General features: G+C 36.7%; 1 protein-coding gene and 1 long non-coding RNA gene across 4 annotated transcripts in view; both read right to left on the reverse strand.

Annotated features, from left to right (window-relative positions):
- The window catches only part of LOC138733917 (cilia- and flagella-associated protein 43-like), a 222,717-nt gene that overhangs the window by 150,342 nt on the left and 48,061 nt on the right, over nucleotides 1–24,314 (reverse strand).
- On the reverse strand, nucleotides 12,128–22,156 carry LOC138733907 (uncharacterized). 3 transcript variants are annotated; one of them, XR_011339489.1, is made up of 2 exons: nucleotides 22,043–22,156; nucleotides 12,128–13,369 (listed from the first exon to the last, which is right to left on the reverse strand). It is a non-coding gene; the product is annotated as an uncharacterized lncRNA (long non-coding RNA). The 3 variants fall into 3 exon arrangements; XR_011339487.1 differs by lacking the exon at nucleotides 22,043–22,156 and adding an exon at nucleotides 21,087–21,130; XR_011339488.1 differs by lacking the exon at nucleotides 22,043–22,156 and adding an exon at nucleotides 20,778–20,990.

A 24,314-nucleotide genomic window follows, 5' to 3' on the forward strand; every position in this document is an offset into this window, starting at 1 on the left:
TCTGTTATAATATAATAATAAAATAATATATTTCAAGTTGATTCTTCCACAATAACATAATCTATACTGAGAAGAGACCAGCTATATGACCTTATAAGTCATTAAAAGGTATTGGACTGACAAAGCTATGATTTTTCATCTGTCTTGGAAGATAATAAGCACAGATTTTACCCATCCCCATTCTAAACTGTTATTTCTAAAAAGAAGGAAAAAAGATATTTTCTGTTTTATTCCCATTTACCTGTCACAACCAAAGTTCTTGGTCACGGATGCTAATTTCAAAACAATGGCTGGTCATGGTAGGACTGAACTGTATGGGTGGCAGTCTGATTTGGCCTTATTCCAAGTGCTATAGTTTAGCCTGGTGCTTTTGGGAGATCAGGAACTCAGTACTGTGCAAACTGTTCTCTGTCGAGCAAGTGTGAAGCGTACTCTTTCTTAATTTTCCTATTGCTAGTGTTGATACTGGAGACCACAATAAACCTGTTCAGTGAATAAGTAAATAGTGTTCTTCTTTGTCTCATTTCATTTACAGGAGCTATAAATACAGAACATAGCAGTGCTCAAACATTTTTCTCTCCAAGTCTTATCTGGTGTTACTTTCAACTGTGGGTGGTTTCTCAGCTAAAGGATAAATTCAAGATGAAATGTATCTGTTGAGCTGTGTGAACTGTGACTGCAGATCTGTAGACCAGTAATAAAAGTAACATTACCTGTTATTTTATTTAAAGGTATTGAAGTCCTTATAGTTTATCTGTAATAGGAATACCAAGGTTTGATTTTCAAATCCCTGACTGCTGATATATAGTGTTATTTAGTGTAATCAGTGAAACTTTCTGCTTCTTGTTTTTCTGAATATAGTCTTTATTCACACAAAGAAAAGATGTTTGTGTTAAGGCCCAAGCTTATTCCATCTAACCTTAGACACTTAACTGAGTGTGTAAACTAGGAATCTACCATTGTCTAGTGGTAAGAGATATCCTACCTAAGATTAGTCTCTCAGTCTACCACTTTTCAATAGATATATGATAGTTCCCACTCTCAGCACAGGCACATAAAGAATATGTGTTCATTTAAATCTTGAACTCAATCATTAGTGTTTGACATTTGCGATAACTGATGAGGAAAAAATGAAGACACATTGGAATAAGAATTTCATTAAAATAAGATAAATATACTTAATAGCTTGCCTGAAAAATAGCATTTTTTTCCAACTCCAAAAATCAAAATGCTAAACAGCACAAGTCAAAGTTTAGTTTGCTTGCCATTATTCAATCTTGAGGCCAAAGGGATGACCTGAAAGACTTATATCTTTCATGGATTCTTGGAAGATGGTTTAAAATGGAGTTTCTCAAATGTTTTTGTCTGTTCTCTAGTTTCAGGTAATAATAACCACTACTTTACTTCTAAAAAAAATGTAAAACGGGGAAAAATTAAGTCTATTTTCTTTTCCCGTTCTCTTCTCTCCCCTTTTTGTCCATATATGCATATTTGTAATATATCTTTCTTGCCGGTGGGAGAGCCTCTTCTCTCTTTCTGTCTTGAGAAATACTATTTTCACAGAACAACATTTTAAAACCGTCAAGAAATGTAATGAAAATATTACGACTCTTTTTTCTTAACAGTGTTTGAAACAGATAAGTAACCAGGAAACATTAGACTCTAAGACAGCTATAGTGCTGCTAATTTGAGTTAGTTTTAAGAACATAGCAATACGTTGTTAATTTTTAATTCATACACTCTCTCTTGTTAAAAGAATTCATACACTGTCTCTTGCAATCTATATGCCCAAAATAGTTCTTGAGAGTTTAGCAGAGCTAGAAGTCAAGCTAATTCTTCCTCATTTTTGACTCTATATGTTACAGGGAGACGTGAAATAACACCAAGGAAGTATTATAGCACCTTTCCAGAAAATATGTCATGTGCTTTTTTCTTGGTCTGTTTACTCAAAGCTCGGGGGCATTCTTGTTTCTGTTTCAGTTTTATAATTATATTTTTGTAATCAGTCTTGATCTTACAATTCACCATCGGTTTACCGCCTACCTCAGATTTTGATGGGTTACAAGGAATTAAATTCTGCATGAGAGCTGTGTCTTGTAACTAAGGTTTATATTCCCAGCCTCTGCATATTGCAAAGTTTTAATTGCAGATACACATTCCTATCTTGTCAGAAGTGTTCTCTGGAGATCATCAAACTTCTTGAGGTAATCAGAGGAAATGTGTAAATGATTATGGATCTATTTTACTGTTCTATTGGTTTTATTCTTTTGTACAAAAAAAGTTTCATTATTCTTGTGCCACCTTAGAAGGGATTTTGTGATGAGTACTCAGATAATGTGGCACAGTTTAGCATGAGCAAGGTGTTTAGCAGCTCACATCATAAAATACGACAGATTTACACCTTCTAGTAAGATTTTAATAAGTTTAGAAGCAAGTAAATTTTTAATAACAAATAATTTAGGACTTTATTCATATTCATTATTTTGAAGTATTTTATACTGAGCTTTCATGGTGGAGCCACATTTTGGTTTTCTTAGCAAAGATATTTTACTTCTTTGTCAGCTGCAGACATTTCTGATGAAAACTCATACCTGGAATGTTAATGTTTGCATCTACTATTTTAAATGTGTGTGATTGTATATTGGAATACAAAACGTTTGATTTTTATTTTACATTTATGTGTCATAAAAAAAATTACCAAGTACAAGTACATCATTGCTTTATCCCTTGAAGTACTGCTAGGGTAAGTGTATGTAGTGGCCTCTGATCTGTTTAAAGCTATTGTGATTTTGTGGAATTCCATTCTAAGACAATTCCGGGTCTTACTATAAAATGTCTACAGAAGCAGTGGGGGGCAAGGTGGGGAGTTGCTGTTTTCCAGAGAGAAAGCATATGTTTGAAAATACAGAATATTAAGACGTCCAGATAATTCTCATGTAAACACAAGATTAGTTTTGTTCATAAGTATATATATCATATGGACCAGAGCAGTTGCTAGCACGAACTATCTTCGTGGGAACCAGCAACAGAGTGCAACATACCTTAATGTATCAGATTTAGACCTTTGTGAGGACTATTCACTTCTTTTTTAGCTTTTTTTTTTTATTTTTCCACTGAATAAAACCCTGTTTCATTTTGCATAAATCTACATTTTTACAGAAACAATACTTTTTGAGGATTCAGATGCCTGCCTTGTTATTTTTGTATTTATCTATCTCACAACTGAACCAGCTTAAGAGAGGCTACATAATACTTGCAGCAACAAACTGATTTCTTTATTATTGTCTTTTTTCATAACATCTATCATAATGCAGTCTTTGAAGTTCCTATCCTTTCAAAGTCTCATATCCCTCAGAATTCTTTTTGTGTTCACTTTACACTGACAGAAACTATTGCACAATAGGACAGTCAGTCCTCAAAAGTCTATAATTAAATCCTCTACATTTACCTTGTTTGTTGGTTTGGCCCTGGCTAGCAGCCGAACACCCACCCAGTCACTCAATCCTACCCATCACAGGATGGGGAAGAAAATATGAAGACTATTAGTGAAAAAAAACATAGATCAAAATAAGTACAGGGATAACGCTCACTAGTTAGTGTCACAGGCAAAACAGATGCAACTTGGGGAATTTAACTTAATTTATTGCCAATTAGCATAAACATTTAAATATTGATTAAGGTATTCAGAAACAAAGACAAGTATTTAAACAATTACGGAATACATCTCCCCACTTCCTGCTCTCTATCCCCTTGTTATTACTACAGGTTACACTTAGCCCCTTCAGTGCTGTGCAGGAGGTTGGTTTCAGCATGTAGCAGTTTCTTTCTGCCACTCCTTTTTTTTTCACTCTTTTCTTCTACTGCTCCTTTCTTCTTACTCATTTCCTCCACTCAGGTGTGAGTCTTCCATGGGCCCCGCTCTCTTCGGAGCGGCTGAGAGAGCTGGGGGTTGTTTAGCCTGGAGAAGAGGAGGCTGAGGGGAGACCTCATTGCTCTCTACAACTACCTGAAAGGACGTTGTAGAGAGGAGGGTGCTGGTCTCTTTTCCCAAGTGACAGGACAAGAGGGAATGGCCTCAAGCTCCGCCAGGGGAGGTTTAGGCTGGACATTCGAAAAAATTTTTCACAGAAAGGGTCATTGGGCACTGGCAGAGGCTGCCCAGGGAGGTGGTTGAGTCACCTTCCCTGGAGGTGTTTAAGGCATGGGTGGACAAGGTGCTAAGGGGCATGGTTTAGTGTTCGATAGGAATGGTTGGACTCGATGATCCAGTGGGTCTCTTCCAACCTGGTTATTCTATGATTCTATGATTCTAAGTAACTGCGCCAGCATGTGTCCTCCATAGGCTGCAGTCCCTTCAGGGATGTTACCAGCTCTGTCATTGAACCCCTCCTACTCCTCTGGCCTTGATGTCTTCTCATTCCCTCCATCCTGGTGGTTTGCCCTTTCCCAGAGGCACCACACACTTGGCCGAAATGCTCAGCTGTGTCCCATGATGGGACTGTTGGAGACACCTGAAGCTGGCTGTATCTGGCATGGGGCCCTGATCTCTTCTAACACAGTAATTCACCACTGTCAAAACCTACAGCTAATACTTCTTACTACAGGATCCCATTCAGGAAAAAAAAACCCAAACTATAAAAACATGCATTCAATTTCATCTTATTCTTCAGCAAGAGAGAGATACTGGAGAGCAAGAAGATTTTGTTTGTTTTGGATATTTTTTTTGGTGTACTTGTTTGTTTGTTTAGGGTTGGGGGTTTTGTTGTTTTTAAATGGTTAAACTGTACCGTACCTATGAAGAGCCAGAATCATTTAGGGAGCAAAGATAAAAAGAAAACAGGAGTTAAAGTATTGGAATCAGAGGCTAAACAAGGGAACAATAGTGAAAAATGTTCTTGTTCCCAGTTAAACAAAGTTTTATCAATCAGCTTTATATATTTTTCTTAACCAGATAATGCTATGTGTGCTCTAAAATGCTGAGGATAGCTTTATTCTATTTATATAAGAACATTCAAATTATTCAGGCTCAACCAAGCACAGCATAAGTTTCTGCATCATCTTCTCTTTCTCTGCTGAATAACAGTGTCTCTGTGTTAGTTCATCTTACATCTTATAGAATAATTTTCCGCTCTCTCAGTGACCTCAAATATGATGCATACAATTGAAAAAAAAATGCATTTGCCTATTTCTTTTTACTTATTTTTGCCACTTACGATACAATTAAGGACTGTGTCACAAAACTTATATTCTTCCTCGTCTAAAGCTACAATGGTGGTTAACCTTTTCAGACACAGAGTTTGTTCATTAAATCTTTAGTCCCAATGTCACAGTTTTCTTGGCTATAATTATGTTTTACTTAGAAATTAGGACTTGTTACCACTGGATTGTATGGATCCAGACATTGTTTTCATGTGGATTTCTTGATTTCCATGTATGTCTTGACCATTTTCAGGACTGTTTTTTGCTTGCAAAAGAAAGCTAAGCTGCTTCCACTGCAGCTGACAAAAATGACAAGTTTCATCTCCATGCAGATGAAGAACTCTTTAAAGCAAGTGTAAAGTAAATGCCCAGCCTCACTGTTTAATAACCTTTTACTTGTTTTTTAGATATGTTGTATGTAGTTATACATCAGTCTTTTCCATTAAAACTCCATCTTGAACATGTAATAGTATTTTAATATGCTCACAGGTCACTGGAGGTTGAAATTCTTCTTTATCAAAAATCAAGGATTACTTTTTTTAATTGCTTTTGAAATGTTTACTCAGTGCAGCTCCAAAACTACTTATCTGAAAGAAGTGGATATTAAGCTTCTCTCCTATAAGCTGGAAGATAAGCTTATTTTATTTTTGCTTATGAGGGATTTATGCAGTTAGTGTTTACTGAAGTTTATGAAAATAAAATATCTCTCCATAAAAACATGACATTGTATCTTCAATTTTGGACAGAAAAAACTGCCATGTTGTGCAAACTGCAAGCCAAGTAGTTTTTTTTCTACTCAATATTTTTTTCAAAAATAAAAAAATGCCATGAATTTCATGAGGTAACTCGTGACTGGATCTTTCTGTCACTATACCTGAGAAAAAGCTGTAATTAGGTTTCAGGGAGGAATACTGCATAAGAATTGCAAGAGGACCATGGCTTTATCTGCACAGTAAACCCACATCCTGGTTTTAACTGAAAGCATAGGTGTCCTCTGTCTTGAAGAGTGATGTTTGTATCTATAACAAGAGAGGATGCAGCTAATACTTGAAAGGCAGTTAATCGCAGTGTCCAGATCCCACATCTAGATTAAGGTCTTTCTGAGAGGCAGTTACTGACTTGGAGAACAACGGTTTGACATCTTAATCTAGAACCAAGATGTCTGATTCTCTGGCTTGAAACCTAAGGAAAAACAAGGTTTTCTGGAGGGAAGTATCAGGGGATTTGATTTATAACATATAGTCATTTTATTGAGACCATGATTTATATAAACTTTGAATGCAAACTGCATTGTATGTTACAAAATCAAAATGTATAAATGTTTATCTAGCAGATCACTACTACGTTCACATCTGTTTTGAGAAAGTGCTTTCCTTGTAAAGTTTCTGTATCTTTTTTCTTCTAAAAGAATATCTGTAACATGATCATACATATAAAGGACAAAGAGAACCCAATCTATTAGTGTTTATTTTCTTTCTAAACTTTTAAAGATAAGAGTTTTTAATGATTTCATAATATAATTGATACTTTGTTGTGAGTTTAGCCACTGGGGGACAAAACGAATGGCAAATGGCAAGATCCACAAGTGGAATTTGGTATCCACACTCTGCTTTAGAAATTAAAGTCCAAGAGTACTTCTCAATGCTCTAGAAATGGTCAAATTCTTTAAGGTACTTAAAGTTTTATTGATAAGTATGTGAACAGTCACAGCTTAATGCTATTAACTGAACATTCTCTCCCATTGACAAGAGGTCCTCTTGGTTACCTACAGGATGTTTCCAGAGCTTGTCTACAGGACACGTGCTTTAATCTGTTTTCTTTTTGGAAAAAAAAAAATATTAAATATTGAGCTGAGTAATCATTAAATACCTTGCATAAAGGAGGTGTCGGTCACAGTCCCTGTTCTGAATGATGTTCAAATAAACTGTGATATAACTAAGACTGAGAGAGATTTGCAACTCCCAAAACCTTGAATGTGCCAAGTCAGTGATATGGGTTGAAATACTTAAATAGAACTACTTTCTGCAAGTATAAGAGGAGGGCAATTTTGAAACAGATTTCTTCCATATAAGTTCTCCAAGTGCTGAATTATGTCATACAAAGCAGTCAAGACATCCTTCTCCCCCCCCTTTTGGTGTAAGATTATAAATTTGTATGCCTGAACAAAAAGGATATAGTCCATAGTTGGGAATCTTGAATTGAGGTCAACGTTTTCTTCCACACCGTTATTAAATTCTCCCTGACAGAGAGAGTGTTAGTCATATGCATTTCCAGTTCTCATTGCTGAGTTCACTTGCAGCTTGCTGGATTCCGCAAATCTCAGTTCTAGTACTTAACCTTTCTTAAAGCAGCATTAAGATTGCTTGGAATCTTGACCTTGAAACTGTCGATTTCATTAGGTTAGTCTGGGAAAGCTGAGTCCAATGTCTCCTGAAGACTGAGACTTTTATGGATGCTAAATACAGGACACTAGATTCAGAGATTCTCAAGATGGTTACAGAATGAGAGAAATTAAACAGCAAATTGTAAGTTTCAGTGTTGACCCAATGTATATTAAAATTGGTGGGATTATGGGACAGACATGTAGTTATAGAACAGGTGATCGTTCTGCAGAAGTATCTTGTCTGCACCAAAGAGGAAGTTCTGTAAGCTCAAAAACCTGATCCATGTTAAAACTTATTGTTTCACTTACGGGATGCAGCTAGGGCAGTGGATGTTCCACTTGAGGCTTCTAGCACATTTTATTCACCTACAATGTTCTGCTTGTTGCAAAAGTAAGAAAACTTTTGTGTTCTCATGGCATTTTCAGTGTAAGTCTTCCTATTAAAGGCAAACAATGCAATTATAGAAAATGGGCATATCTTTTCATTCCTTGCAGTGCTTCCTTCCCTCAGCTCTGGATTCCTTATTGCACTAGAAATATTTTGGAGTCATTTATGGAAATTATTCAAACATCTCTAACCTTAGACTTCATTGATAAACATTATTAAGGAATTGTTTCAGAAATGGTCTCTGTATTTTTTAGCAGAAAGGCAGACCAGAGTAATGATACTTTTTTTTTCCCCCAGGAATACAAGTAGTTTCATAAAGACTACATCTGACTGCTTCAGAGACAATGGTTTACGAGACAGAATGATGATTTCTTTTTTCTGTTGGAGCAATTAAAGTTGCTAGTAATGCTCTATCAATTCATTCTCACTTGGATGCTAGTGCAGATTACAAATTCACACATTACATGTTCAAAGATGTTATAAATTATTTCTGTTTTCTTTTTCTGCTCCTATTTTACTCCCCAAAGCAACAGGAAAGACCTGAACTGCCAGCTTTATATCAAGAATGAGAGAACTTGTAATTCACACTGCCAGGACACACTCCTGAAATAGTGCTAGTGTTCAGGCCCTTCTTCGACCTTCACAGTTGAAGAGGGAGGGTTGTTTGATATCAGCATGGCAACTCAGAGACCAACAAATCTCTCAGGGTGAAATCAAATGCAGTGTTTATTTTGGACAGCCGAAATAACAAACCAGATACTCAGGGGCACTCTGAGCCCCGGCATCCCAAAGTTGCAAAAACAGATCTCAATCTGGTCAGATCACAATCTGAAACTTTGAACAGGGCCAAGGTTGCAAAACACAACAGTGATTTGATCTGACACGCACCACAGTGCCAGGAATGAAAAAAGTAGGTACGGTAAAGTAAGTAAGAAAGAGAGAGAAAAAATGTAAGTAGGATGTGGGGAAAATAAAAAGAGGGGGTCACCACTCTAATGGGGCATGGAAATTCCTTCAGAGACACATGGTCTGGTAGTTGTGGCCAGCAGGTTGAGCAAGGTGATTCTGTCCCTCTATTCCTCTCTTGTGAGACCCACCTGGAGTATTGTGTCCAGTTCTGGAATCCTCAACATAAGAGGGATATGGAACTGTCGGAACGTGTCCGGAGGTGGGCTACAAAGATCATGAGAGGGCTGAAGAACCTCCCATATGAGGACAGTTTGAGAGAATTGGAGTTGTTCAGCCTGGAGAAGAGAAGGCCCTGAGGAGACCTTACAGCTACCTTCCAGTACCTGAAGGGGGCCTGCAAGAAAGCTGGAGAGGGACTTCTTATAAAGGTGTCTAGTGACAGAACTAGGGGCAATGGCTATAAATTGGAGAGGGGCAGATGTAGACTAGATATAAGGAGGAATTTCTTCACCATGAGAGTGGTGAGGCACTGGCACAGGTTTTCCAGGGAAGCTGTAGATGCCCCATCCCTGGCGGTGTTCAAGGCCAGGTTGGATGGGGCCTTGGGTAGCCTGATCTAGTGGGAGGTGTCTGTGCCCATGGCAGGGAGGTTGGAATTAGATGATCCTTAAGGTCCCTTCCAACTCAAACCATTTTATGATTCTATGATTCCTCAGCAGCAATTCTTCAGGAACACGTGGTCACTTCTCCAGACTGGTTATACTGGGGTGGTGGGCATGCACACCGTGTCTTCTTGCAAGTTCTGTTTATTGGGCAAGTCCATTGACTCATTAGCATCTGAGGGGTGGTCTTGGTGTCAGCACAGAAGCTCCTTTGGGAAGGTCTGGGTGCTCCTGAGCAGTCAGGGGCAGGTGGGGTGGGGAGGCAGCACCTCTGCTGCACCTCCTCCCCACTCTGTAGTAGCCTGCCAAGAACAGTGAGCCCACTGGCAGGTGAAGCAGAGAAGGGGAGGGTGCACTGCTTACTCCTGCACCTCTCCCTACCATTGAACCTGGCACCACAGAGGAGGGCCAATGTTTAAGACTACAACAGACAAGTAAATGACTCAGTCATTACACATAAAGTGCTGGCCATAAAAAGGAACCTTATGAAGGTGACTGCTGCTTGACATTGTTCACAGGATTTTCGGCTGTGTCATCCAAGTCACTTGTTAGTTCAGGAGAATTAAAGGAATACGTGGTATGTTGTGAATCTCCATGAAATCCATCCAAAGGGGGTCTACAAAAAGATTTTGATTTCCCAGTGTATTTTCATAGATAACTCCTATTTTTTAATTACCAAAATACATTTAAGTTCTAACCAAATGTGTTTTGTGTGAGAGTTCATCTCATTCGAAGGCCATTTTCCCATTTAGAATAATGGCTTGCCAATATACAGGGATGCATAAGCGGTTTCTCTCTGATGCGGTCTAGTCTTCAATTACCATAAAACTCAAAGAAAATAGTTGAGTTTAAATCAGGTTAAGTAATGGTCCATTAGTATGAGTTTGAACACTCTAATCTGCGTGTGAGAAGTTCTGAACAGCATGTTTTCCTCCTGATACAACTAGTGAGTGTTAAAACAAACATAATGCTACTGTGTAAACTAACTGCAGGGAATTGGTAGTCAGCTGGAATAAAAAACTCTAGTGAAGATAAAATTTCTCCCTTAATTTTCTTTGGCACTGTAAAAACACATGTGTTCTCAAAAGGGGACTCTCAATGATCTGGTGGTTGATTGGTGTGGGCTAAGCTGGACCAGGTTAGCTAAATGCAATTTCTAGCCCTGCCATTGAATTGCCATGCCAATGGCTAAACTGTTAGATTACTCGCTAGCATTTTTTTTGAGATATTTATCATTTATTTTCTTTAAATTAAAATCCATGGGCTTGGGCCTGGAAAGTTAATTACTGTATTTCTATAATAAGTATTTTGAGCCTTCAGAGCTGACAGAATTGGAGCTTTTTAAATTCTTTTACAATAATTAATTTGAAGCAAAATTTGGCAAGTTGGGCCATGACTGTTCCTAAATAATTGTACAGTATGTTCTGTTGTTGAAAGAAAGGATATTATTTCCAGCTTTGTAATATAATTTACATTTAGATTTAGCTAATTTCTGTTTATTGCAAACACTTCATCCCTCAAGAGAGAGAGAAAATAGGCATAGGCACCTTTGTTTTCTCAACTTGATTATGAAATTCTAAAAGACTATGAGGTCTCATATTAAAACTAGGCTGAAGTAGTTAAAGGCTTACTTTTGCAACATTTAGCAGTGAAAAATTTGCGTCACTTTTAAACAAAACTCAATATTATTTCTGCATATACAGCACTTCAATAAAGCTAGGTAGCTTGGAATTATTTTAATAAATGTTTGATTCCAAGAAAAAATACCTAGAAAATATATTGTAAAATATATTCAAGGCTTGTAAAACATGTAATGAAGTCAGAAATGTTTTGGAGATTTTTTTGAAAAGCGTATAATAAAATCTCCACCAACTAAATGCTTGTATTTTTGACAAAAAACAGTTCAAGGTAACAAGTATTGGGATTTGGAAGGATTCTTAATTTAATGAAGGTGGACAATAGCTTCCTGTGAGGCATGCAGCAACTTTACAAATAAGCTACAAATATAAAATATAGTTCATTCACTCTACCTAGCATGTCTTTTTTTTTTCTTACATTCTTTACACTTTCTGTTTCTGATATATTTCTGCAATCTGCTCAACAACTGCTAGCCCACCATACTGATCTGAGATACTACTTCCAAAGTCAGAATAGAGAATATTTTTTCATGGTTGTATGTGTTTTACCTAGTAGAACTCTTTTGTCAATCATTTGAAAGTCATAGCAACCTTAGAAATTCTGATAGTCCTTTTTAGGGGCATAAAATGATGTATTACTAATGCAGGAATATCACCAGATGATTAGGTCATGCAGAGGATTATTATTAAAGGAAATCTCTTAATCTGCAGATACTCACAGTATTAAATCTAGTTTACAGATGCAAAAATTAGTTGTGCAAGCATAGGCCTGATATGGCATGTTTCACATGTTTTTCTTGAGTCTTTTTCCATATTATATTACTAATCCTAATGCTAAATAATGTTGAAGCAATTAGTCTATTAATCAGACTATTAGCTCTGTTTGGATGATGAAGGATTTTTTTTTCTGAACAAAACCTAATACTTTTAATAAAATTTACCTTAAGAATTATGAGAATAAATTCTTTTATTTAACACTCGGCATTATGCACTGGAAATACTTAACCTTTAAAAAAGCACAGATTGTTTTGCTACAAATAATCTGAAAATTGGTTTGAATGGTGAACTTTCAGCCTTCCTTCTCAGCTGTCATTATTCATGCTTACAAAGTATTAAACAAAGTAAACCATACACCCCATGTGGGCCTGAAGCTGTAGATTTTGTGAAGCATATACATATCTTCATATGCATCTTTTAGCAATGTAATGGTGCAATGCTTAGTGCTGTCATTTATCAAGACTTAAAATTAGGATATATATACTAGGAAAGCCTAATTCAGAGTGCAGAAATGTTATTTATCATTTAGTAAATAAAGGAAATAGAAGTCCTGGTATGTTTCTATCCCATTTCATTCTAAAACAGCTCTTTCTGTTTGTTACTAGTAAAATAAAATAAAATAACATATTTTGTGGTTTAGCCCAGCACATTCTGCCTGCAGTAGAAATTGGGCAGAGATTCAGAAAAAAGGTAAAATTTGTGGATTGGTACAAAGAGAGTTTAATAGGACAGACAAGGAAGGGAAAATAATCATAATTATAGTAATAAAAGAATATACAAAATAAGTGAGGCACAATGCACTGCCCAGACAGTCCCCAAGCAGCTGTTTCCACCTTCTGGCCTTATCCTCCACAGGGTTTTTTTTCATCATAATGTCAAATGGTATGGAATATTCCTTTGGCCAGTTTAGGTTAGCTGTGCTGGCGGTGTCTCCTTCCAGCTTCCTATGCATCCCCCGTCTCCTCACTGTCAGGATGGTATGAGAAGCTGAAAGTTACTCGACTTAGTGTAAGCACTGCTCAGCAACAACTTAAACATTTAAGGTCAGTCAAATTACCCTTATTCTAAGTTACTGCACATTTTGTTATTGAAACATTCAAAGCCTTTTTTAATGGTAAATAAATGGATTTTTATTTTTTTAATAGAAAATTCCCAATATTACTAGCATTAAAAATCATCAATAACATGTGTTAGACCAGATCATTTAAAGTTTCTTTTGAAATACTTGGTTTTCCCTGGAATACATTATAAATCATGTAGTTTTTAGTGAAACGAGAGGAGGATTCCTCCTTTCCTATGTAGTCTGAAAATAATTAGCTGAGAAAAAAAGATGTTGTTTCTCTTCTGAACAATTCCTAAATCCATGTATTTCCTCCTGTGCTCCTTGTAACAGAATTAGCATGGGCTGGATACCCTAAAAGAAACAAATGAGAATGTACAGATGTGCTGGACCTCTTCATTTCTCAAGCATTCCTGGTAATGACTGATAATATCTGTAGTGGTGGTCTGCAAAAGGCTGTGAACCTTCTCTGCTCTGGGAAGGTGGCTTCTCACCAGGGCTGGTTTAACCTGCTGCTGGGGACTGGTGGATGCTGAAGTACAGTCATCAGCACATGCTCATCACTCACAAGGCATCACAGCCTCCAAGTCCACCAGGATCTCATCACAAAGCTAGTCTGAATTTTGCTATGGAATAAATACTCAGCACAAGCTCCTTTTTGTCAGAATACAGAAGGGCACTCAGTGGGGTTTTAAAAAACAAAGCAAAATGTTTTGATTTCTGAATTCATGATAGATATTGTGAGTCTGCTCAGTATCTGTTCCTAAGGAATTTCAAAAAGGCAGGAATAAATGTAGTGGTAGTAAAACTACTAATTTGGGTTTTTTTTTTAAACATCTTAACTGCATTAATATATTCCTGTCTGTTTTCATTAGCTCTCATTTACAAAACATTGTTATGATGCCAGAACAACTTATACATCTTATACGTGCAGTCTGTATTCATAATTTGCAGGCACGGCTTGACAACTGTTGCCATACTAACTGTGCTAACAGCTGGGCCATCATTTCCACTCTTTCATTAAAAAGGTAGCAATGTGGTTTAGGTTGCAAAATACTGCCTACATCAGTGACCCGATACTCCTTTACACCTCTTATTCCGAACCATGTGTTAAAACAGAGGAAATGGGGCACTCCACACCTTCTGGAATCAAACATGCCTTTCCTATAAGCATTTCTCTTTCTTTAAGGATATAATTGTTAAATTAGCAGTCTGAACATCAAATGGGGCTATAGCAGTTATGAGAGGAATTGCAAGACTGACAAAAATTAACTTAACTGGCTATGTTTGGTAATTTGAATGAATAAGATTAAGAAGGGTAAAAAGCTACAAAAGGTGAAGATTTAGGTAGTCTCAAAACCAGCTTTGACAAACAATCTCCTGTGTAAACAATGTCAATATCTGAACATTTCTGCATTATTCATACCAGTGATACTTGCATACTGCTTTTTATTTCTTCCTTTTGACTGATAAAAATGTTGATAGCACTTGAAATAGGTATAGCAACAGAAATAACATATTCTATTTTCAGGCTCATCTTCGAAAACATCACAGGAAATGTATGAGGTAAAGCAGGAGACCTAGTTGAGTGACCTCCAGTTATATGAGAATAGCTAAATTGAGGAAAAACAGTTGTATACACAGATTTTTGAAGGACTTCAGATGTTGCGAGTTATTAGTTTTATAAGCTTTTGTTTTATGTTTATGTTTATAAGACCCTTTGATCCCAATTTTGAGCTGTGGGAACTGTCCTGGGGAAAAATAAATTTTTGGATATGGTGCCTTATCCTCCATCTGTTTAATCAATGTTGCAACATACATTGCCTTGTCTATGAAGCATTTCAGGAGTCCAGTTTCTCAGTGTAGCACAGGATTTTGGGACCTAGTGAGTAGTTCAATGTCCTTGCACTCCTTCACATGGTGGAGAATTGCTGTTCTCTCGGACAAGATACTAAGGACAAGGAAATCAGTACAATGTTGGACTTGGCACCAAGGTATTGAGTTGTATGAAAAAATAACCCGTGCCCTAGCGCTGTTGGTTTTGACTCCTGGAAGCAATCATAGAGGAAAGAGACTAATGGGGCTGCCCTGGAGTTCAGGGGTCCCCCTGTAACCACAGTGGATTAAAGTGGAGAGGGCTGCATTAACTGTTCAGCTTTCAATTCCCAGCTAGCTCTGCTGGCAGATTTCAAGCATGGTAAAATTGCCATAAGACTTACCAGCCTCAGTCTGTTATCAAGCATGGCACAGGAAACTGTTTCATTATTGCTGGTATTGTAACTGAGGACTAGATATTAGTTACTATGATTTCACCAAAACTTTAGAATAGTTGATTAATCTTTTTGTGGATATTTATTTGTTAATTGATTTTTGAAGGTTGGAAGTGTATTATGTTTTGGGTTTTGTTTGTTTTTTTTTAATTAAGTGACTGGCGAAGTCAGAGAATTAAGTAGGGCAGGAAGAAACAGATCTATATTTCAGACTTCCTTCTATTTGAAACTACTAAGAATTTTGTGGACCCAGAGAAAACATCTGTGCATTACAACTCCTTTTGGTGTTTGGCAGGTTTTTTTGAGATTATTGAATAATTCTTTAACTAATAATCATGAAAGACAGTCTCCTTTTTAATAAGAATATTGTAATTTGTGTTAACCTCGGAAAATTTAGAATACTGAAATCTGTAAGACACAATATGGCTAATTTTACTTCTACATATAACTTTGGAGAGAAAGGGTAGAAAAATGTACTTTTTACTTCCAAATATTATTGTTTTATCTCCTTATGATGTGAAAACAGAGGTAATGCTAATGATAATGCTATAGCAGAGTTGCACATCATACAGACAACATTAACAGCATTGCACTTCCAACCCAAACCATTCTATGATTCTACGATTCTATGACTTTGTGTAGAATGGATTTTCTCTTTTTCTTCCTCATCTGTTTAATTCATAACAACTGTTAGGAATTCTTCAAGTTGGAAAAGGAGCCATTTCAAATAGTTTTGTAATCATAGAATGGTTTGAGTTGGAAGGGACCTTGAAGACCATCTAATTCCAACCTCCCTGCCATAGGCAGGGACACCTTCCACTAGATGAGGTAATGGGAAATAGCAACATGTAATCTTCCTGCAGTGAACAACAGTGGAGCAAACACAAAGACTATTTTGGTTCTTTTGGTCAGAGAGAGAGGCTGAAATGAAAATAGTACATATTTCTGCAAGGTGATTTTTTGTGGTTAAGAAAGATTTAAACAAAATCGATCAAAAAGGCTTTGGAAGTTGCAGGGGAAAGTAGATACCTACTTTGTATTTTAAAATTACTTTTAAGTAGCTACTTTTAGAGGGGGGTTTTAGATATTTTTTCACTGAGAGTAAGAGAATTTTTTTTTTTTTTATAATTTCCTGATTGCTAGAACCTATTTGTTGTCTCAGTTTGTTTCACAGTGCTCCTTAATATTTCTCTCTGGGATATTTTCATGCAGAAACTTTGAGGTCATCTTTATATATTTCAGGAATGTTGAACATTTAGGGTTTTTTCTGGTATAATTATTTTAAGAAATCAACCGATAATGTTTACAAATATAAAATTTTGTGCACTGGATCCACAAGCTACACACTTGCGTCAAGGCTTCTTCTGACCTGCACGGTTGAAAGAAGGTGATTTGTTTATCTGTGCATTGATCTGGAGGCTGACAAGGTGACTCTCAGGGCAAAAATCAAAAGCAAAATTTATTCTGCCTTCGACCAAAATAAACACATCAAAATAATCAGTGCAAAGCCGAGATATGGGGGTGCAACTTCTCAAAGTTGCAGAAAACAGATTTCAATCTGTTCAGATCACAATCTGATCCCTGAACCCAGCCAGGGTCACTTCATTCAATCTGGCACACACTGATACCAGTCGAGAAACAGTAAAGGTAAATGAGAGAGTGAGAGCGAATGGGGAGAGAGAGAGAGAAAGAAGGGAAAAAGAAAGAATCACCACTTCCTTTGGAAGGGTAGGGACCGGTGCTTGCTCCTGCACCTCCCCTCCCATTGAACTCAGTGCCACAAATGAGGCCCTGAAGTGATATCCCAAGATCAGTCTTTGGGGAGCGCCTGCTGCTGCACCCCCTCCACTATTCATTGCCAGTGCCACAAAACAAGGGAGCAAGTAGCCGGCCTTCAGACAAAATGTTTAAGGCAAAGAAAGAAGTAAAGTTGGGCTTTATAGGATGGTACATCTGCCGAACACTGTGTAACTGCATAGAGCACAAACTAATAGGTTGAACTGTCTCCACAGTTACTACAGGCACAAATTGCTCACTAATGAGTTATTTTTAATGATAGTGTAAACTGAGAAGACCTACTAGCCTGGTTATGATCCTTTAGATGTTTCCTCACTGTGAGCTATTCAAACTGTGTGGCAACTGCACATTTTTTATCCCCTGAATTAAATTATCCTTTCAGCATAAACCAAAAATAAACAAAATTAAAATTGAGGTTCAGAAGACCCATCTAATGCCTTCAATGTCAAGTCTGTATCCAGATTTATCTTTATACACATTAGCTCCAGCAGCCACTGCAGAACAGAACTATTCTCAATCGGTACAGTATTTTAATGAAATGTTTACATATAAAATAAGATTTTTAGGGTCATGCAGAATTGAACTGAAGCACTTATCTATATTCACATCTTCTGGTGCTTATCTTGCATTCCTGTGATCTCTAAACTGCTCTGAAAGAAATGGTGAGTTTGCTTTCACAACAAATGAGCAGCCAAGGCCAGAATTAAAGGACGCTGTCCCAGATGCTGCTCATTATTTAGTTAATGGCATTCTCATATGGAAATATTATATTCAAAGGACAATATATGTTAACATGCATATCTTAAGTCTGCAAATGTATAGATATGCTTATATATACGCATGTGTGTGTGTGTTTGTGTGTGTGTACAAAAACCATAATATTTGGACCCAGATTCTGTCAGGACATATTCAGACTCTGAATGACATTTTTATTTTCAAAGTCTTATAAAACTAGTTATTACTAGTGAAATGTTTGTCCGATGTAAGTAATGCTGTCTTCATCAAAAGATTCAGGTTAAACCATCTGAAATCACCATTGGGTATGATGAGAATTATATGAAATCTTCACTTCTGTAGAGTACAAATGGTAAATAAACCTCCAAACCCTTTCATCTGTTATTCCAGTATGAAATGAACTGAGCTAGTATTAGACTGTATAGTTTTTACTGGTGAACTTTTTCTGACAGTATTGGAGAAATAAGCTGGGAGAAAGCAGTTTCAATTTCCATTTCAGTTTACTGTTACTTAGTTAGGAAACTAGAAACAAGTCGTTTTCCTGAACATGTGCTGCCGTATGCCATACAAAGGAAAGAGAAATATTTATTATGGACTTCTTGTATTTTTTTTTCTTTAAAGAAAATGCACCTGAGACTTAAATGTTACAGTAGAAATAGCATCTCCAGTTAGGAAAGGTTTTAGTTCTTTGTGTAAATATTCCATGCAATTATTTTTTTCTCCTAATAAGATATATAACAGACTCCACTTATGCAGTGAGAATGAAGTTGTATTTTACCCTTGTAACTTCAGATTAGAAAGGACTGCATATATATGAAAATTAAGTGTTAACATATTTATCAGCAGTTCCATTTCAAAGGACTACGGTTTGTCTAAAGGTCCATTTCTCATTTTTATAAAACCATTAGATTATAAAAAAATTATATAGGCAAGATGCCATGCCTATTACTCTCATTTTTATGTACCTCTTTTTACGTGTTTCTTTGCTTATCTGTATGTGCTTTGGATTTTTAACTACATAATCTTTCTGAATCTGGAATCCTGTAAATACTTTTATTAATTGCCATAATGTTATCCACTTCATATCAGAAATAAACTTTAAATAAAATTACTAGGTTTCACTAGGAGCTATTTGACCTACACACAGACCTTTCCAAACCTAACCTGCAAAATCTTGCATTCAGTATATGCCACTGTATTTACAGAGGAGAATATTATACAGTTATTAAACAGTATATTACTTTAATTTATGCTTACATTCTTTCACCTGAAAAATTGTCTGTGAATACCGTGATATATTCAGCTCATTACTTCCAAGTGTCTCTATTTTTCTGTTTGTTAGTAGCCCAATATTGATGCTACTCTCCAGACTTCTCACAACCTCTACAGGATCATCAGAAAATTACTTATACTTGTGAGAGAAAGTGTAAATGTATATATATAATTCAATTGTGCTTCTTCATTAAAGATATCCTGAAGACGTCTGAATGAATAATTAATATTTAAGGTTTTGTTTGTTGATGTTTTTTAAGAAAAAGAAAAAATCCAGACCTCAGAATTCTAGACCTATGCCAGCATTTTCCTTCAGTAACATTTTTATGGGATATTATTTTCTCAAAGAGACTGCATCCGCATTTTCTACTGAACACAGAAATGTGAAGATATTCCTCAGGGACTGCAGGCTGGTAAGCCAAACTTGTGAATTGGTAAAGATGTTTTGAGGTACTCTGAAATAAAGCATTGATGTGAATAATACTTGGTGCACATGTTTAGCTTTCTTGATGATGCTAGTTGCCTGGTAACCAGCAAAAGGCATATGTCAGAGAAGAGTTCAAATAAAATAGCTGACATCAATCTCAGCAGGATAAGGAAAGGGAAAAGCATTTATTAGCTCACCCATATTGGTATATACATGACTCCCATCAGATTTTCTTGTAATTGAATATCTAAGCAAATTCCAAATCTTAACTTACTGCAACATTTATGGTAGTTCTTAATTGGGAACAGTATTTGTGTCTTGTAAAAGATGATTTTAAATGTTTATTTGCAGACAGTGCATAGTATGCCTGCTCAGTTGCCTGTATTGGAAAAATATTTGTTTTGTTCTGCCACTGGCTAGGTAGTAGCTTTTCTATTTTATCGAAATTCACACTGTATTTTGCATGTGGAGTGTAGAGTCACGGGACCTTCAAAGACAAAAGTCAACTATGTTGCATGGGAGGTCACAGGACCACGTTTTTCAACATATCATTTCGGCAATTATATTTTTTGGTATATTCCTCTGGTTGAGCTGTTTATTCTAAACTAAAGAGTACACAAAATTCTGGTAGTGTTTTAAACTTTGTTTTTTCAAATATTCAGGAAACTATATTTATCTGTACTTAAACATTACAAGAAACTCCCTAGTTACGGTTAGATACTCATTTTTACCCAGAGGCCGCTAGCAGTCACATTTTCTGTGACTGCAATGTTCTTGTTTATTCCCAGAATTCATGGACAAATATAGAATTTCCATTGGGATTTTTTTTGAGGAGGTGGTGGTAATTTTAGTCCAGTCCCATACTTATGTTTAAAAACTAATGTACTTCTCTTTTCAGAGCCTTCATAAAAGTAAATAATTTTCATAGAGAAAATCAGACATCAGTGTTAGAAACAACACTTTTAGAGTAACGATTTTATTCTAGTAGTTTTCCAAAATTATGAATCACTTCTGAATTAATCAGTTTTATAATATCTATGAAACACTTGCGCGTTTAGCCTAAGCTTGTCATCTCACTGCCCTCTGTTGTCAATGGAGAGGGGCAGCACACGTTTCTTAGACTGTGGCAAGATGTGTGCGATCCAAGGTTGCTAATTGTTTCTATTATCAATGAATGAAATAAGGAATTTTCACACTGACCCTTTAAAAATCAAATATATCAGATGGAATTAAATTCACCATTCACGGTGCTTCTTTTTACCTTTTTTGAGTAAGTAAAAATGATATAATAGGAATAACCAGTTCACATTTCAGTTGCTAATGCTCATTACTAAAACCAATATTGCTAATCCAGGAGCTTGAGCTTGCTGAGGCAAGTTCCATCTTCCAGGAACCAAACTTGTACTTCACCTGAAATTGTTACAGACTATTGAACAGAGAAAAAAACATAGTCAAAAGAGAGTGGAATAACCAAATAGTCTGGAAATGACTAGTGATCTTTTATAGAATATAAATTCAAATAGTGTCTGAGCAGAGCAGATCAAGGATTACTAGTTTTGCTTGAAATTACCTTGAATTCCCTTTAAGTCCAGTTGCTGCAAGGTACGCCTACCTACGGAAAATGTGTAATCATTTCTGTGAATTGATGCAAATACAGGAATGTTTTTTAAGCAGAATGAGACAATCTAGGGCAAAACATGTAAGCTTGATCAATATTAGCACTCCCACCATTCAGCCTGCAATAGAAAACCTGCTTATAATTTTGTTTGCACAGGAAAGGGCTTAAGGTGACATCTGGTTTTCTCACATGAAAAATTATGTGTATCATGTTTTTGAGGCCTTCTTATAACCAGGAAATTTTATAATTCCACAGTGAAGTGTGGCTAGAGATCAATCAACCCTCACATCACTCATTCAGACTCAGGTAAAATTTGTCATTCCCATGTTACTGACAAACAAACAGATTATCAGCAAAACTAATTGATTCACACCCCAGAATTTCAGGGCTGGCTACTTGAAGAATTCATGGCCTTGAGATGAATCAGTTGCAGGAGTCCAAGACATAGGAGGAAAGCAAGGAATATTTCAGAATGAACAGATCCATGAGTAATGCCTCGTTGTCCCTGGACCTGGGACAAAGGCATCTCTCAGGCTATTCCAGTTTGTGCTGGAGGCTGAAAAGATCAGCAGGGATTCCTTGTTCCGACATCTATTCTCTGAATTGAATCAACCTTTTGCTCAGCTGTGTTCCTGACCACTAGTGAGACAGCAAATAAACAGCAGAACCATACAACATTTTAGCAGCCTGCGAATTATCCACCCTGCATTCCAGGGCAAGTTCTGACCCTTCTATAGGCCATACCTGAATTAATGCCATTTAATTCCGTAATGAGAAGGTTTTCCACAACTGTAACAAACACCAGAACAGTCACGATCTCTGCAAGGCTTTTGATTTTGTGTCTTACCAACGTTTTGGTCATCTGAAAAGAGCCACAATTATATATAAGGAAGAAAATAATTTCTTACCACACAGTACTTGTCCCCTGGAGTAAGAAAATCAGCTGTCAGGAAACAACTACTGCATGTGTCCAGGAGTTTGACAGCTTCTCCACTGTGGGCAGGTTTGTAAGCATAGATTGTCCCCTGACAAACAGAGAGAGATACTCCATCCCTGGGCTATGAGACTTCTCATTAAAAGCTGTCAAAGACTTCAAGAAAAAATACTCATCTTCCTGAGCTCTTTAAAGTTTCATACTCTACTCTAAATTGAGGTAAAAAGTGCCCAGTAGAATTCAACTGAATTTAGTAAATTATATAAATTTACACTAGCTGAAAATCAGGATGGTTCATTTGAGAGTGATCCAGCTAGTCACGTTTCCAAGTTTTGTTTCTCATAACTGCTTTAATTTAAAACCACCCTATTTCGTATTGCTCCAGAAACCAATCAATATTCTAAAGCAACATAAAACACAAATAATAAATCTTAAGCTTCAAAAGATGTTTTTATCTAAAGACCTCAAAACCTTTTAGAAACAATTCATAACTAATGTAGACATAGATTTTAGAACTTCTCTACGCATTTTACAAAAGGAGAGTGAAATCAGAGACAAAGTGTGACCAAAGTTACCCCCACAAAAAAACCCAAACAAACCACATTTAAATGCCAATTTAAATTATTAAAGGTCTGGAAAACCAGGGATAATTTGAGGATTTGGGACTCTTGTGTAAGATTTCTGGACATCAGGCTGGTCAAAGAAGGATCTTTGACTGGGTGGCCAGACAAATTCAGATAGATGCACAGCACAAGTCTCCCGCATAGCCACAGTAGGTCTGATGTACCCAAGGCCCAAGATTTCATTGCAAACACAAGATGGGCTAAGTTTACCTCTGGTATAATTTGTTGACTTGTGTGATTACATTACAGACATTTCATACTGGCAGTGCCAGCATGCACATACAGAATAAAAGGAACATGCCATTATATAATGCCGTTATCTCAAATGCTATACCTGGTCAGTGACAAGCAGAAGCACAGTGTAATCAGGTGAGAATATGAGGCTGGATATGGGTTTTAAGATATCAACGCAGATTTTCGTCTCATACTGCAGATCTTTGATGTGATAAAAGAATAAAACGCCCCCCTGTGCAGAAAAGTACAAATCCACATCAGGTCAAGGTCAATTATCCCAGCCTGAAGGTCAATTATCCCACCCACTCTGGCAAACTGAACTGGCAAAACCTTCTGAAATTCTCTGGAGCAAGTGTGTTTAACTGTATCCCATTGCTAATGGTCTCATCTGCCTTCATGACGTTTAAATCCAGATGACTCTTATCCTGCATAACGCATTTTTTGAAAAATCAAGGTGTTTTTTAATACAAGTCTTACTAACAGTCCATGTTTGACAACAGACTCTCTCATTAGTAAACACTTGAGATTCCACATTGTTTCTTTTGTGACAGTATAGGGATTTGTCCCTCTCTTAAGCAGCACTGTATAATGTAATCATCATTTTGGATTAAATATTGAGTGAGATTCAGCACAAAACAATTTGGTGGTTCTCTTGGTCATTTTTTTCTCCTCTCCTATTTTTTGTCCATCCTTCTTTCCTGTTCCTCTAGAACTCTCTTTGCCTTTTGTTAAAAATAGTATTGTCCTCTTTGGTTCCTTCTTTGACTTAAAAAATGGAATCTCTTCCCTCCCTGCTCCTTTCTGAGTTCTTGTCTCAAGTTCTAACAAAGAAGATATATGACAAAACCAGAGAGGACCTCCACTTTTTTTCTGACTTCTGTCTTTGCAGTGAGCTCTGCAAATACACTCCATTTGAATGCTTTTTGATTTTCACACAATAAGTTACAAGCATAAAGGATGCCTTACATTTCCAGCTGCATACAGTCCCTCGTTACAAAATGCCATGGCAAATAAAACTGATTGTTGTGGATCCTCTGGTTTGCCACCTGAAAGCACAAAGGCAACAAGAAACATCAAGTTTAATTCATTGCAACCATGTGTCCCAACTTCAAATCTGAGATGATTTACTACTTGTGAGTAAAAAGGCTCAACGGGCTATATATTCTTTGGACTTTGTGCTGTGATGATGAAGGACAAGGCTGGTACACATAATTTAAAGTGACAGTACTACTGTGGTCTGATGAATTAGAAATTAATTTGAGAAATCAAAACTTGTCCCAATGTCTGGCAACCTTCACTGTGGAAGTATTTTTTTTCCCTAATTTCTACTCAGAATTTCCATTGATGCAAACTGTGCCCTTTGCCTGTCAGGTTCCATCCTGTCTGTAA

The sequence above is a fragment of the Phaenicophaeus curvirostris genome, unplaced genomic scaffold, assembly GCF_032191515.1.
Source record: "Phaenicophaeus curvirostris isolate KB17595 unplaced genomic scaffold, BPBGC_Pcur_1.0 scaffold_46, whole genome shotgun sequence".
Classification (NCBI taxonomy): domain Eukaryota; kingdom Metazoa; phylum Chordata; class Aves; order Cuculiformes; family Cuculidae; genus Phaenicophaeus; species Phaenicophaeus curvirostris.